Here is a 13,653-nt window from a genome sequence, read left to right as displayed (position 1 = left end):
TAAGCTGGAAATTATGTCTCTGAAGAGAAGCTTAAAAAAAAATCATAAAAAAATCATGCATTCATAAAGTGCAAGGTTGCTTGGAAGAAAGGGAGGTGCAGAAATGAATTTGTAAGAAGCATACCAACTTTCAAAGGTCTCACTCTCTCTGATTTTGAAGTAAAGTCTCTGTTTCCATGCCTTTTCAAGACACCAATGTGCCTGTGCCCCACCACTCCACCTCCAGCCTGGCACCTTAATATGAGCTCATCTAATGGATTAAGCAAAGACCTGAGGTGCTTTGGCTGTTGGTTCAATTGGCATCCTGGCTAAATTCCTACAGGCACAGTAATCCAGGAGAGGTCTTCGTGGGTCAGTAATCTCTTAAAATTTAAGACTTTCATCCTCCAAAAACTCTGTGTCTCTGCTGCAAATTGCATCAGTGATGTCACTTGAGATTTGATGGAACCTCTCTGTGCAAGAGGCTTCAGTGGTACATGGCAGAAACATTGCTCCTGTACAAAACAAACCAGAACAAAACCACTTTATTTTATTAGATTCTGGTTGCGTGTTCGGGGTGAAAACATGCTGTGTGAAATTGAAGGGGACCTGTTTGATGTAAAAATCTAGTGGAGGCGAGTTATTGCAGCTCTTCACTGTCCAGCCTCTGGCAATTTCACCCCAGACACAGTGAGGTGAAAAGCAAAGTCTTGTCTTCTTTAGGGCTTCAAATTAAAAGAGAGAACTTTGTTCAGAACATGTGGCCATTTCCATGGTAGTCTCCAATTTCCAGCGCTGCCCTCACTATGATTGCTTTGAAATGAGAGTGTCTTTTTCTGGTTCAGTTTGCTTATGTTTGCGCGTAGATGTGGACTAAGGAAATTCACAAATATAGCACGCCATATCTCTTCTAGAAAAATCCCACATGCAGAATTTTTTTTTACGATGGAGAATGGGCATTTTCTGATTAATTAAAAGCAATATTGAATATACAAAACAATCTCCTTTAGGAATGAGTTCCTTCCCTGCAATAAGCCTTGCATGGGGCTGGGGGGGGCCAACATACTTGCTTTCAGTGCTCATGTAAGTGGGAGCCTTTTTAAAATGCATGCTTCCTTGTTGCTATGTGTTCTAGATCTCAGACTTCTGATTATCTTCAATTACATACAATTACTTGATTAGATACGAGGCAGACCTAGTCTTTTACTGGAATCGCAGCCTTTATGACTCACACTTAAAATGAGTACTGCAAGTTAAACAGCATCAATCACTCAAGTATCTCCATGCTCAAAGCACCAAAAATTGACCAGGTTAAAGTGACTTCAGTAAAGGTGCATTGGTTTATACTGGGCTGAAAATCCATTTCTGGTATGGTAACAGGATTAAAGATCATATGATGTATAACAAACCAGAGGCTGATTGGACAGCCGCTGCTGCATTTAGCCTTTGCCTCCCTTGAATTTGCCTCATTGTTTATTATCAAAATAATACAATTACGATTATTGGATTACCAGATAAATTCCTCTCTAGCAACAAGCTGTAATAGTGAAACCATCTGCCTTTGGTATTAAATGAGCATGCTGAGTTATATATCTGCATTTCAGCATCCAGACCATTACGGAGACATTAGATCCCCGTTAACCTTATGCTGATTTAAGAGTTGTTGTTCTTTAGTAACAGAACTCATAAGAGAAAAAAAAAAAAAAAAAAAAAAAAAGTCCTTCCTGAGGCCACAGAGAGAAGCCCAGGTGATGAGTGTTTAAGAAGCACGTTTCCTCATTCCCATTTATTGCTGGAGACACCCCAGGTTCTGGTGGCACCCACACCACGTTGGTTTTGTGACACCTACACAAAGAGGTGCCTGATTTGCCCCATGAATTCCCCTGAACTTGCTGTCCAAACTCCTCCAGGGAGAAATTCAGGGTGAGAACCAGGCTTTCATGTTCTAGTTTGTCTTCTGAAGAGTCCTATCCAGGTGCCTCTCTGCCAAGAGAGGAATCCAGCCCAGGCTGGAGGAATAAAAGGTTGTTTCCACGGCCGTGCCATTGTCGTATCAACTGCATCTGAGAGGCAGCCACATCTGGAAGGAGAAAAATAAAATCCTTCAATCATCTGCAAACAAGATCTCTCAGAGCTTTGGGTGGGGGAGAAAATGAAGTGACAAGCTGTGAAATACTGACCAAAAATGTAAGAGGAAATTGCACTCGGGGGGAAATAAAACTCTTGCTTTCAGATGGATTTGTTGGAATAAATGAGCTGGGAGAATTCAGCTTTCTCTGTACCTTGTTTATACTAATGAAGTATTCAAGCTCTTTCTGTTTGCGTTTTCAGGGTGTATTTTTGAATTCATTCTGTTTCGAGATGCCTTTCCTTTTGAGGTTCCTGAGCTCTTCAGCTCTTTGCCAGTGTTTATGGCAAGGATTTATTTATTCCTGTTTTAGTCAAAGGGATTTTTCACTCTCCTGCTCATTGTTTCCTCAGCAGTAAGCTGGTAAATAGCATCTCACAGTGCTGGCAACACCTCATTTGCCAGGTGTTGATCTGAAGAGCAGCCATTTAAGCAAAAAGGTGTGCAAAGACTGAAGGGGTTGGTGTAACTTCAGGTAACCCAGACAGAAGTGGATTTCTACGTGGATGTCATTTGCTAAACGCTGTCATTCAATGTGCAAAGCCAGCATCACCCAAGAATTGTCTGCCCTGGAACTTGACCCTTCTGCAGAGGCACCAGGGATCTGGAAGGACTAAGCAGCCCAAGAGGCCCAGTCCCTCCTGTCCTAAGCAGAAATACCCACCATCCTTCCCCAGAATGATTGAGCACCATGTGAAAAATGTCCAGGATCTGTCCTTGGTTGTTTCTTGCTGAACCTGTTCCAAAATGTCCATTTTCTACCTTTTAGAGACCTTCTAATTTCCCCTCTGAATTGATCCCTGCACACTTTATCTTCATTTGCCCTTGTTTTGACATTCTGCTTGAGATTAAACAATTCTTCTTTCTTACTGACCTTCGTATTAAAAACCACAGCGGTTATATCCCTGCTCTGCACTGTTTTTGCTAGTCAAAACTGATGTCTTCCCCAGTTTTGACCTCCCCTCCATTGCCAATTCTGACATTGCCAAGTCTTGACATCATTCCTACTTCAAAAGCAACTTTCTTGCCCACAGAAGACGATGAGGACAAGACACAAGAAAGCCAAGTGGCTTCTCTTCTTTGTCATACATGTCTTTGACACATGCAGTCCAGCATTTACTAAATGAGGTAAATTGACTCAAAACCTCTGAGAATCAGACACAACCAGGTTCACCTCAGCATTTTATGTCCCACCATCAAGACACAAAACACGGAGGTGGTCTGAGCACGATCTCACCATGCCAATTCCAGGCTATGGCTCCCAGAAGGGCTCCCAGCAACACTTATGGCTTGTAGGGGACTCAGACCAGAAAACCCCACATTTATTCATGGCTCACCATCTAGTTCTGTGTGAAAAATACCAAAAAACACCTCCAAACAGAGACTTCCAGCAGTGCCTGTGCTGCTCCCTCAGCCCTGCCACTCATGGGTGTTTCAGCCCCATATCCACCTTCCTGAGGCCAAGCATGGACTGCTGATGGTGGATGCACTGCTAGGGTTGTGAAGGTCACATCACTCAGGACACCTTCGTCCTGGGGAACGTATCCTTTCCTGGTTTTATTTCCCTTTTTCTGTCTTACTAGATTTGCTAGGTCTCTATCCAGCCCAGCAGTCCCTCACAAAACACAGGCCTATGCAAGTTCTATCCAGCTGTATTTAAACTTAAGCAGGAGGGAACTTCTCAGCCCCTTACAAACCAGGTAACTGCACATTTCAGTCCTTCCTCCTGGGCAGCTCTGCTTTTCTTCTTTTCCTTTGCTTCATATTCTCTGCAGGAGGGAAAAAGCATCTGCTCCTCCCCTGTTTACAGCTTCAAGGACACTCTGCTTCATGCTTTTCTCTTGGCCAAACCTACACCACTTCATAAAAATAAATATGGTCAAGCATGTTTTTCTAAACAGGACAGAAAGTACAAATCCTGTCCTTGGAGGCCCATATGCACACAAAAACACATGAGGGAAGGTCAATTGTTAATCTTGTAATTACCCCTCTTGCTCCTTGAAAGCAGCATTGTCTTCGAATTCACTGGGGATGCGCGCTGTGGCTGGGGAGATTTCAGCACGCGCTGGAAGTCGGCTGTGAGGGATACAAAAGCAGCAGAGGCAGGAAGAGCCAACGAGCTTCCCCACGGAGGTCTTGTGGATGTAGGCAGCGGGCCCCAGTTCGGCTCGGCACACGCTGTGCTCGGCGTGTGCTTTGCTGCTTGGGTTGCTCAGGATGCTCGTCTTTAAAGCACGGCGTGTAATCCTAGATTCATTAAGGTTGGAAGAGATCTTCAAGCTCATCTGGTCCAACCAGCACCCTACCACCAATGTCACCCACTAAACCATATTTATGGTGATTCCTCAGTACAGGCAGGACTTGGCAAGCAGTTTGCCACTTTGACACTTTGCCTGTGACACTCCCAGACCTGACTTTTGCCTCTCTCCCATTTCTCAGCAAAGTCTTCTTCACATGTAGACAGCAAGCTCTGTGTGCTGATGAGCCCTGATACTTTTTCCCAGCTGTACGTGGGCAGATGTCACTCATAGGTACTGATCAGTGTCCATATTTTCAGCTCTCCTCTCCTTTAATATGCTAAAAGGGCATCTGGGTATCTGCAGCACCTCAACTCTCCTCTAATATTCCTGTTTACGTGAGGTCATGCAGGCAAATTTTCAGTAGTAAAAAGTCCCCATTTGTGAGAGTGTGGGGTTTGTCCTTACTAGGACTTGCTCCAAGGCCCTCGTTTAAAACTGCTTACTTTACAGGAAGCAAATTCTTTTCAGCAGTCCTTTCTTTATGCTAGCTCATTTTCCTTCACAGCTTCTCTTTCATGAAAAACTAACAGGAACAAATTAACAGATCTTTTTTTTTTTTTTCCTAAGGCAACAAGGGACCATTAGGTCATTTGAGATCAATTTCCCATATAACACAGTGTCACAACACGGGGCTTTCCTTCGGCAATCACTTGGCTCCCTCCTATCCGTTTCTCATCAGAGGCGCTGCTTAATGCTTCCTGGGAGTTCTCTTTTTTCCTAGTACTTGACATAACTCATCTCCTTGGTAATCCTTGCGGATGGATTGCCACCCCTCTGCTTCCCAATTTTCCCAGGCTTCTGGAGGCCCAGAGTTTATTCCTGCAAAACTGAGGATGTGGCAGTTCTGTGAAGGGGAGGTGCTGTTCACAATCACTGAACTCAGTACGTGATTAGGCAAGAACAGGACGGAACCAAGTCTTACAAGGGCAATGCTGAGGGTCATGTTCCTGGTCAGAAGAAGGGAGATAAGCAAGAGGGAGAAAGGGGTGAAACCCAAAGGGCTCAGCCCTGTCATTTTTCTCATGTTCCAGCTGTTACTTTCAGCAGCTTTCAGGTCTTGGAAGCTAAGGGCAATGTTCTGTGGCCTTTCACGACCATGAATAATAGGGATCATGTCACTGACCCGGGGCTCCAACTTGGCATCTGTTGCAACAGAATTACAGACTTGTTTCCTTGGGTTGGTCCTACTCACAGCTTGTTTTAGGTTGTTTTTTACACCTTAATAATTCTGTGTCACAAAATGTGGTGGGATGCCTCTTGTTTCTGACTGTGCTGTTACTCCTTTTTTTGCACATTCCTATGTAGGAATTACCACTTCTTAACTCAGACCCTTCCCATTTTCTGCTCCTCTTTGGCTGAGAGTGATGTCTGGTCGTGGTGACCATCTCTGTGCTGGAGTCTGGGTGCTGAGCTCCATTGCTCTGCGCTGTCCTTGGCCATACAGCCAGCAGTGACAAACGTGGCAGGGCTAGATGCCTCCAGGTCCCCCATGGACCATGTGGACGAGAGCTTTGCACACAGCTTTTGCACATAAAATTACTCACTTTGCTTTTAAGGGTGAGATTTTTGCAGGAGCAGACCAGACCCTTTTTCAGTCGTACTCTATTTAAAGACACACTGTTAGGTCTAGCAGGCAGGTGGACATACATGCAGACATATCTATGTGCAAATACTTCTCTGTAAATAATGTACACACATACATCCACATGTATGTCCTGCACAGACACCACCCTACCTGATCCCCTGTTAAAGTTTGTCTGGCCGTTTCAAAGCCTGAATGTCCCATTCTTCTTTAAAAATAAATAAAAATTTAAAAAAAATGCTGTGGTGGTAAAACGGGAGGAGGAATGTGACTTCATGTCCCTCTGCTTTGGAGGTGCCTGCAGTGAGCCACATTTTGTTTGTTTACTTATTTATTTATCTTGCTATTTTGAGCGTGTTCAGGGGATTTCTTTTTTCAGGGGGTGGAATGTCGAAAGAGCTCCTTTAAAAACGGGTCGCTGGTCACCTCCCAACTTCCCACCCCCGCCCTCTCCAGCAAAATATATAAATAAATAAAAATATAAACAAACATGCTTGTTATTCTGCTTTAAAATCTTGAGGGATCTGTTAAATTCCTCCTGCACAGCGCGAGCGGCAGTCTGACTAATGCTGGACATGTGTGCTCAGGGTTTTTTTTTTTCCTATGGTCGCCGTGATGTCCCCTGTGGGCTTTGATGCATGTCCATGAAGAATAAGGGGGAGAAGGGGTGCACGGGTTGGGGCGAAAAAGAAGGAGAGCACAAAAATAACCTAAATTCATCTGTGGCACTGGCCAAGCACAATAAAAGGACTGAGGCAAGCACTCAGAAAGTCCCTTTTTAGAGCTTGGCTTGGGTTGCAGGCAGAACCCCCAAAAGGCCCAGTCCAACCCTTGCTGCCAGCAGAGCAAATGTTGCCTTTGATTTCAGTGAACTCCAAAGCAGGCTCCCAGGACACAAGTCCACAGGCCAGGAAAATTGGGAAAAAGCTTGCAGGAAGGTAAAAAAAAACACTGATCCTGAATCCCAGCCACCAGCTTGACGAGCTCGCCCCTGATAACATGCACAGCCCAAATCCTCACAGGTCCTCACACCTGGGTCAGGTCCTTCCCTGATCACACTGAACGAGTCCTCCCAGCATCACTGTTCCCTCAAAACAGCTAGCACCATGGGGCTCTGTCACCTGGACACCAGCAGTAAATCAGGACACTTACATTCACCCAGTAATTTCACATTTGTTCAATCCATGGAAGAGAATCTGTCAAGGAAAACCAAGGCACTCCTGTGCTGTCTTGCCTTTTGGGATGAAGATGGGGCATCATGATTGGTGCAGTTCATCAGAGACCTTTGTGCCAAATCAATGGTTATTTAGTCATCACACCTCATGGCTGTAAATGGTGCAAATCCTGTGAGTTCACAGCTCTTTGCTCGTGGTTCCTTATGAGCCACAAGTTCAAGATCATCCATGAGTCCCTGGGAAAAAAAACAAAACATCCAGAACATCTTCCCATAGACAAGGTAGCCCCCATTCTTGACAGTATTAACTGCCTTCTGCCCCAGCATCCTGAATCTCCAGTCACCAGGGAAGGTAGACAAAGGGTTGCCCACCCTTGCTGTTGACTTCACTGCTCTTTCTCCACCCATCCCCTCTGAAAAACCCTTTTTCCCCGTGTTGGCTGCCCTGTCCTGAGCAATGTGAGCTGATGAGGAAAGCCAGAGCAGAGAGTACTCGATGCTCCCCCCGATGACGTGCACCAGTGCAGGGGGAGGTAGACGTGGGCTCCTGACCCAGACAGACGGCAGTTCAGCCAGGTTAATTCCTCTGCAAACACTTTTGTTTGTGCAGTGATTTCGCCTAAAAGGCCCAATTTTATAGGTATGTTTGTAGATTTGCAACTAATATCTATGTAAAATCCATCGAAAGAAGCGTAGTGTTATTCTCCTCCAAAAATAAATAAATAAATAAATGAAAAATAAAATTAAAACTAAATGACTTTCAGTGCTGTCCAGGATCCAACTACAACAGCCCCGCTGTGCCCCCAGCTCCATCCCAGCAGGGCAGAGCCATCCTGGGCTTTCAGCCTAACTCAGTTACCTTCTCAGATCCACTTCTGCCTTGGGGCTGGGGTCTCCTCTCTCCTGGTAACTTGGGGCTCCAACCCTGGAGACAAAGTTTTCTTCAAGGTTTTCTTAAATTAAATCAAGATATAAAATAAACTTACCTCTTCCACAGCCTGAGGAACCATTGGAAGAGTGCAAATGGCTTTCTGGGCAGAAAACTGCCCTACCACTTCTTTCTGGTGGTGGGGGTTCTTCCTATCTTTTTGCCAAGAAAAGCATTGCCCCGATAAATAAGGCAGAGTTCTCCTAATCAAATGTAGGTTTCTCTATGACACCTGCTTGCCTTGGGCTCCCTCTTTACTGAAAGGATGGTTACTCAGTCATGAGTGTGATTCATCTCATCCAAAGCAGACATTGAAAACAGGTTAAATACATTAAATTAAAATTAATTAAATTAATTTTAATAAATTTTAATTAAAAATAAAAAATATTAAAACCAGGTTACATATATTGTGTCTTAATAGTTTTTGCGTTTCTTTATTGTCTATAGGTGTCCCAGTTGGCAAGCTCATCTGGAAGGGTCCAGAGTGAGATGAATTCAGCCTAAACTTGTTCCCATGGGGCAGCTTTTGAAGCAAACTGCCAGCATCCAGTCCTTTTCCTATCAAGTATCAGGGAATCTGGGAGATAAAAGGACCTTCTTGTTAAAATTCCTAAATAAACCTGGTGACACAAACACCTCCTGACCTCTGGAGATTGTTCCTGCAAGAAGAAGTCTTTATAAGGCTGGGGGGCTTTTGCTAGAATTGTTGTAAGGGAGGTTTATAACCCTGATCTAGCAGGAAAAAAGACCCATTACTGTTGCCACAAGCCCTACAATGCTATATAAAGACTATAGTTTTTAAAGCTGGAGCCCAGGAAAGTTGACGTTTATGTGTGTCTCTTCTTGGTAGACACAAACTGAAGGAAAGGGAGGAAAACTTTAGGTGAAAAGCAGGAATTGCCACGGTTTCATGAAATTGAGCTTTTTATTTTTTTCCTCATCTTACTAAATTTAGTGTGAAGTGAAATAGAATTACTTGGCTCTACTGCTGTTCCGGCCAGTTTATTTTTTTAAAAACCCAATAAGAAACCAAGTCCAATTATAAACTCCTGCCCTGTGCTCTCCCTCAAGCCCCACCCAGAATAAATCACAGCCCCAGTCTTTAACAAGAATGTGAAACCACAACTCCGTTCCCCTAAAATGAAAAAGCAAAAACAAGACAAAAAAAAAATAAAAAATAAAAAGCTGACACAAGCCAATCAGTCAGGGGGGAAATGCTGACAAAATTAACACAAATGGTACCAATTACCACCTCCAGCCTTTGCCAACCACTAAATCATCCATAGAAACTAAGTTCACACCTCATCTTGCTGCTGGCGTTGTAATTGCAAGTCCAACATGCTAGCTGGAGACACAGCAACTCCAGTTTTCCTCTTTCCAGGTCTAGAAAATGGTCTGCACGTTTCCTCGCTAGGAATCAACAATGTCTCCTTTCCCAACACACTCCAGAAAAGTGCTGACCCTCTCCTCCAGCATCGTTAACACTTCAGCCTGGAACTTAAAAACCTTTCCATGGAAGGGCTGGTGGGAAGCGTGCATGTGAGGAGCTGCACATGTGTGAAGGGAAAACGGAAATCAAACGCCCAGTGAACGAGCTGAAATAAAGCCATGTGAAAGCAGGAAGGACGCAGGCCAAGGAGGTTTTTGCAAAGCTTCTGCTGAACTGAACTTCCAGTGAGCTTGGCAGGATGCAAACATAGGATGGGCTCTGCTAAAGGCAGATGCACCAACAAAACTATGAAAAGTCATCAGTCTGCATCAGAGGCACTCTCTACTCTGATAACAACTGGCCAGTTGCTGTCTTTCTACTGCACCAAGGCAAAGGAGAATTTTCAGAATTTATTCAATGAAATAGTTACAGAATATTGCTAGGACAGGGAGTCCAGGCACGGAGCAAACAAGCCTGCTGTTGCCAGATGTCTTGCAAATGTGAGCTTGTTCCAGGGCATCTACCTGAGCAGCATCTCTCCTGCAGACAGAGTGAGAAACTAACTCATCTTCAACATATGTGTTAGTAGAATGGTCCCCAATGTGTGGCAATGTCTTAACCCTAAGGTAAAGCCAATACGTGTAGCTTTCTATCATGTCATAGGCGACATTCTCAGACACCATCCAGTCTCCTGGAATTTCCTTTTGACTGTTAATGGCGGTTGGAAGAAAGTCAGATCAAAAATCAGAGGGTAAGCATAAAGCCAAGGATCGTGAAGATAAGATATTAAGCCAAGGATCAACAAGATTTAATGGAGCATAAGAGAAAAATGTTACTGGCAAGCCTGCTATCTGACCAGCTGAGTGTTTTCCATCTCACAGCTGATCCAAGCCAAGACATTTTATTGTGTGCGTTTCTTCAAGAGGTGTCCTTTGTTTCTTCTCCCAGGTTTTTCAAAGGACTTGGAATAAAGAGGGCTTCACCACATTAGAAATCCCCTGGCATTTTTCTGTAGGAGAAGAGGTGTTAACCTCACTCTCCTGGACAGGTTCCAGCTTGAGCAACTTCATTCATGCTGTTTAAATCCCTCCTTCTCTTTTATATGTAAGGGGGGATATAGATGCTCTAAATTATCTCAGATGGCGTTAGTCAGCAACACGTAGGATCCGAATCATTAATTGTCACTGATATCGCTGAAACTGTCACTAATTGTCACTGATATCCCAAGCACAAGTAGACACTTTTAGGCTGCTGATGTCTGAAGTCAGGTGTCTGCAGCTGGAGCTGAATCCCACCCTGCTCAACACCAGCCCTTTGGGCTTCCTGCAGAGTCAGCAAAGATGGAAAGGTACTTCCAGGAGGTGTTTCGTGCGCCACGTGCTGTTCTTTGGTCCAAAGTCAGCTGTGTTGGCTTAAGCTGCCTTTCTGGGCATTTAAGCCAAGCTGCCTGACTGCACCGAAGGTGTGAGGAGGGCTCACGTGGCCCACAAACATCACCCAGCTCGGGGGCAGCACCCACCAGGAGATACAGCCAAGCATGGAGCTATTCCATCTGGGTGGACAAGAGGACATCTGACCATGTGTTATGACACAAGAGCTGCATGATATCCCTCATCCTTATCTGAAGAAAAAAAAATGCATGGCTTTATTTTCTGCTTTTGGCTCGAAGTGGGAAAAAAAAGCCAATAATTCACTTCAGAAAGGGGAATATGCTGGAAATATTCCATTCCATTAATGTGCAAATGTTTGTTTTAACTGCTGTTTCACGGCGGATATAGCTTTCACAGGACAAAACACTTGAAACAAGGTGGAAACGGAACATTTCAGCTCGAGCAGAGTGAAACTTTCCACGCATTGCCAGCACATCCTCCCCAGCACGAGAAACCCCTTTGTGGTGGCAAACTGAAGCTTTCAGTGATGCCACGGAGCTCACACGTGCACAAAAGCCACCCCTGCAATGGGTGCACCCCCGCAATGGGTTTCCTATTGTTTGAGGTCAGGCTAAAGTTAGCTCCATCCCTTGGTAAGGTGAGGGCTGAGGAAGAAAACCATCGGCTGCTTTGCAAGCAAATGCTGTGACTTTCCTTATGAGCCCCTTGGGGTTTATAACCACAACATTTCCTCTCCCCTCCCCATACCAGCCCCATGCTGGCCTCAGGGGACGCAGCCAAACTGTTCCCTGAGAGAATATCTCAGCAGGTTGTTGAAATGAAGGAAAAATAAAGGCTGGCATTTTTTTTACATTTTATTACTCATTTTCCTTTTGCTCGTATCCCTGTAAATGTTTAATTTACAGCCCCGTAGACTGAGCAGTCTCTGCTTAGAAAAGCAGGCTGGATCCCTTTGCCAGTCATTCTCCATCAAAGATGCTGATTTGCAGGTCTACAGCAAGGCTTCTTGAGTGAGGAAAGGAGAAAAAGGGGCAATAAAACAGACTAGGGCATCCCTTCGTAAAGCAGCTCCATCTGGCAGTCATACTGGTGTTGGGCGGTTGGCCAGGGACACAAGAGGTGGTTCGGAGCCACCTTTGGTCTGTCCTTGGTGGCACCAAGGCTGAAGACCCTTCACAGTCAGCAGAAACAGCAGGATTGTGCCTGACTTTCATAGCAAAAAAAAAAAAAAGAGGGGAATATGAAATATTAAAATAACGTGACCTCCCTCAAGGGTCCCTGGCACATATTAAAATTTTAATTTTCTCCTTCTGTTTGAAAGCCAAAGCCTATAAAAGGCTGAAAAAGTGGGGGGAAAGAAAACCTTTTAGATTCTCCTTAAATACATGCGCTGTCATCAATAATACAAGGCCTTGAACCCTGAGGCAAGGAACGGAAAGCGTATCAGAAACAGCAATTGCATTTGTCATGCTGCTTGGAGGCAGATCTTCCATTTCAGCTGTTCCTCTGGAACTCGTAATCTGGGAAGGGCCTCATCATCTTCCACCAACTTCTGTGCCTGTGACATCCCTGCCCTACATACACATGCAGATGAAGTGAGGAGATGGTGTTATCCCACTCATACAGACAGGGAATTGGGGCAGAAATGTTGGAATGTGTCAGATATATAGATATATGGATATATAGATATATATATGAAGCCAGTACAGCAGTCCCCAGCTGAGCTGGTCACAGAATCACAGAAAAGCTCCAGCGGTCACCGAGGCTCACTTTATGACTGATGGAAAAAAGCAAGTGCTATTGAGGTTGATCAACAAATGACGGGCATCAACTTTGGGATGAAAAGAATTGCAGCCACAAATTGGATTGACTCATGGTGTCCATGGTCCAGAGGAAAACCTGGGACACAAAGAGAGGAGCCTCTATGGTGGGCCTCTATACTCAAGCCAAGAAACCCAGGGAGCCTCTAACCCACTCCCTTTCACTCAGTGATGTCCCACATGCAGCTGAATATTGCATCTGGAAAGAAGCACGTGTGCTCCTGGAATATTGTCCCTGGTTGCTCTGTCTGACCAGCCAGGGAAAGCTGCTCACACTTTTGGGAGGAAAACTAACCAGACCTGCTGCCTCTGTCTCCTAAAATGAGCAAAACCAGATTGGTTCACATGCAGCAATGGTCAGATTTACAGTTCAGCAGCTTTAGACCATGATCTCTCTGGCCCAGCACTGAGGTTCAGGGGATAGTTTGGGACCCTTTCTCTGCAGAAGGGAATGAGACAGATGCTCAGAGACCCACAGTGTATGGACACCCTGTGCCCGCAGTAGCTCTGTAAGAATAACCTTCCTTGCTCATTAAAACATGGGGCTTAAGTTTTCTTCTAGTGATCTCATACAATTAATAAAAATATTAATAATAATAATCCACTTTCAGAAACTGGAGGGGCAGGGATTTTCTGCTACCTTCCCAAAACAACAGTGGTTAAAATGTTTGCTTCTGGCAAAGAAAAAAAAAAAGGAGGACAACACTGCGAATTAGAGTCACAGAAGGAGGACAGTTCTGCAAATTAATGAGTCAGAAAGTAGTTTCCTTTCCTAGAGTTTAGCCAGGGCTAACAATTAAACCTCAGTACGAGGTGTATCCTGTGATCTGTTACAATTACAGATGACCACCTGCTCCACAGCCTTATCTGTATGGTGTAAAAAGAAAGAAAAAGCAGATGGTTTGTGGCTGCATCCACAGCT

At 44.6% G+C, this 13,653-nt stretch overlaps 1 long non-coding RNA gene across 2 annotated transcripts; it reads right to left on the bottom strand.

Moving 5' to 3' along the window:
* Window positions 1–497: 497 nt before the first annotated feature.
* Window positions 498–8,377, bottom strand: LOC137851996 (uncharacterized). Of its 2 annotated transcripts, XR_011093608.1 has the most exons (3): window positions 8,150–8,377; window positions 7,142–7,400; window positions 498–2,059 (listed from the first exon to the last, which is right to left on the bottom strand). It is a non-coding gene; the product is annotated as an uncharacterized lncRNA (long non-coding RNA). The 2 variants fall into 2 exon arrangements; XR_011093607.1 differs by having other exon boundaries at window positions 498–7,400.
* Window positions 8,378–13,653: the final 5,276 nt, after the last annotated feature.

Source organism: Anas acuta, chromosome 2, assembly GCF_963932015.1.
Source record: "Anas acuta chromosome 2, bAnaAcu1.1, whole genome shotgun sequence".
NCBI classification, from domain to species: domain Eukaryota; kingdom Metazoa; phylum Chordata; class Aves; order Anseriformes; family Anatidae; genus Anas; species Anas acuta.
Note: the sequence above shows the minus strand (reverse complement) of the source record. Positions and strands in the feature narration are given on the sequence as shown.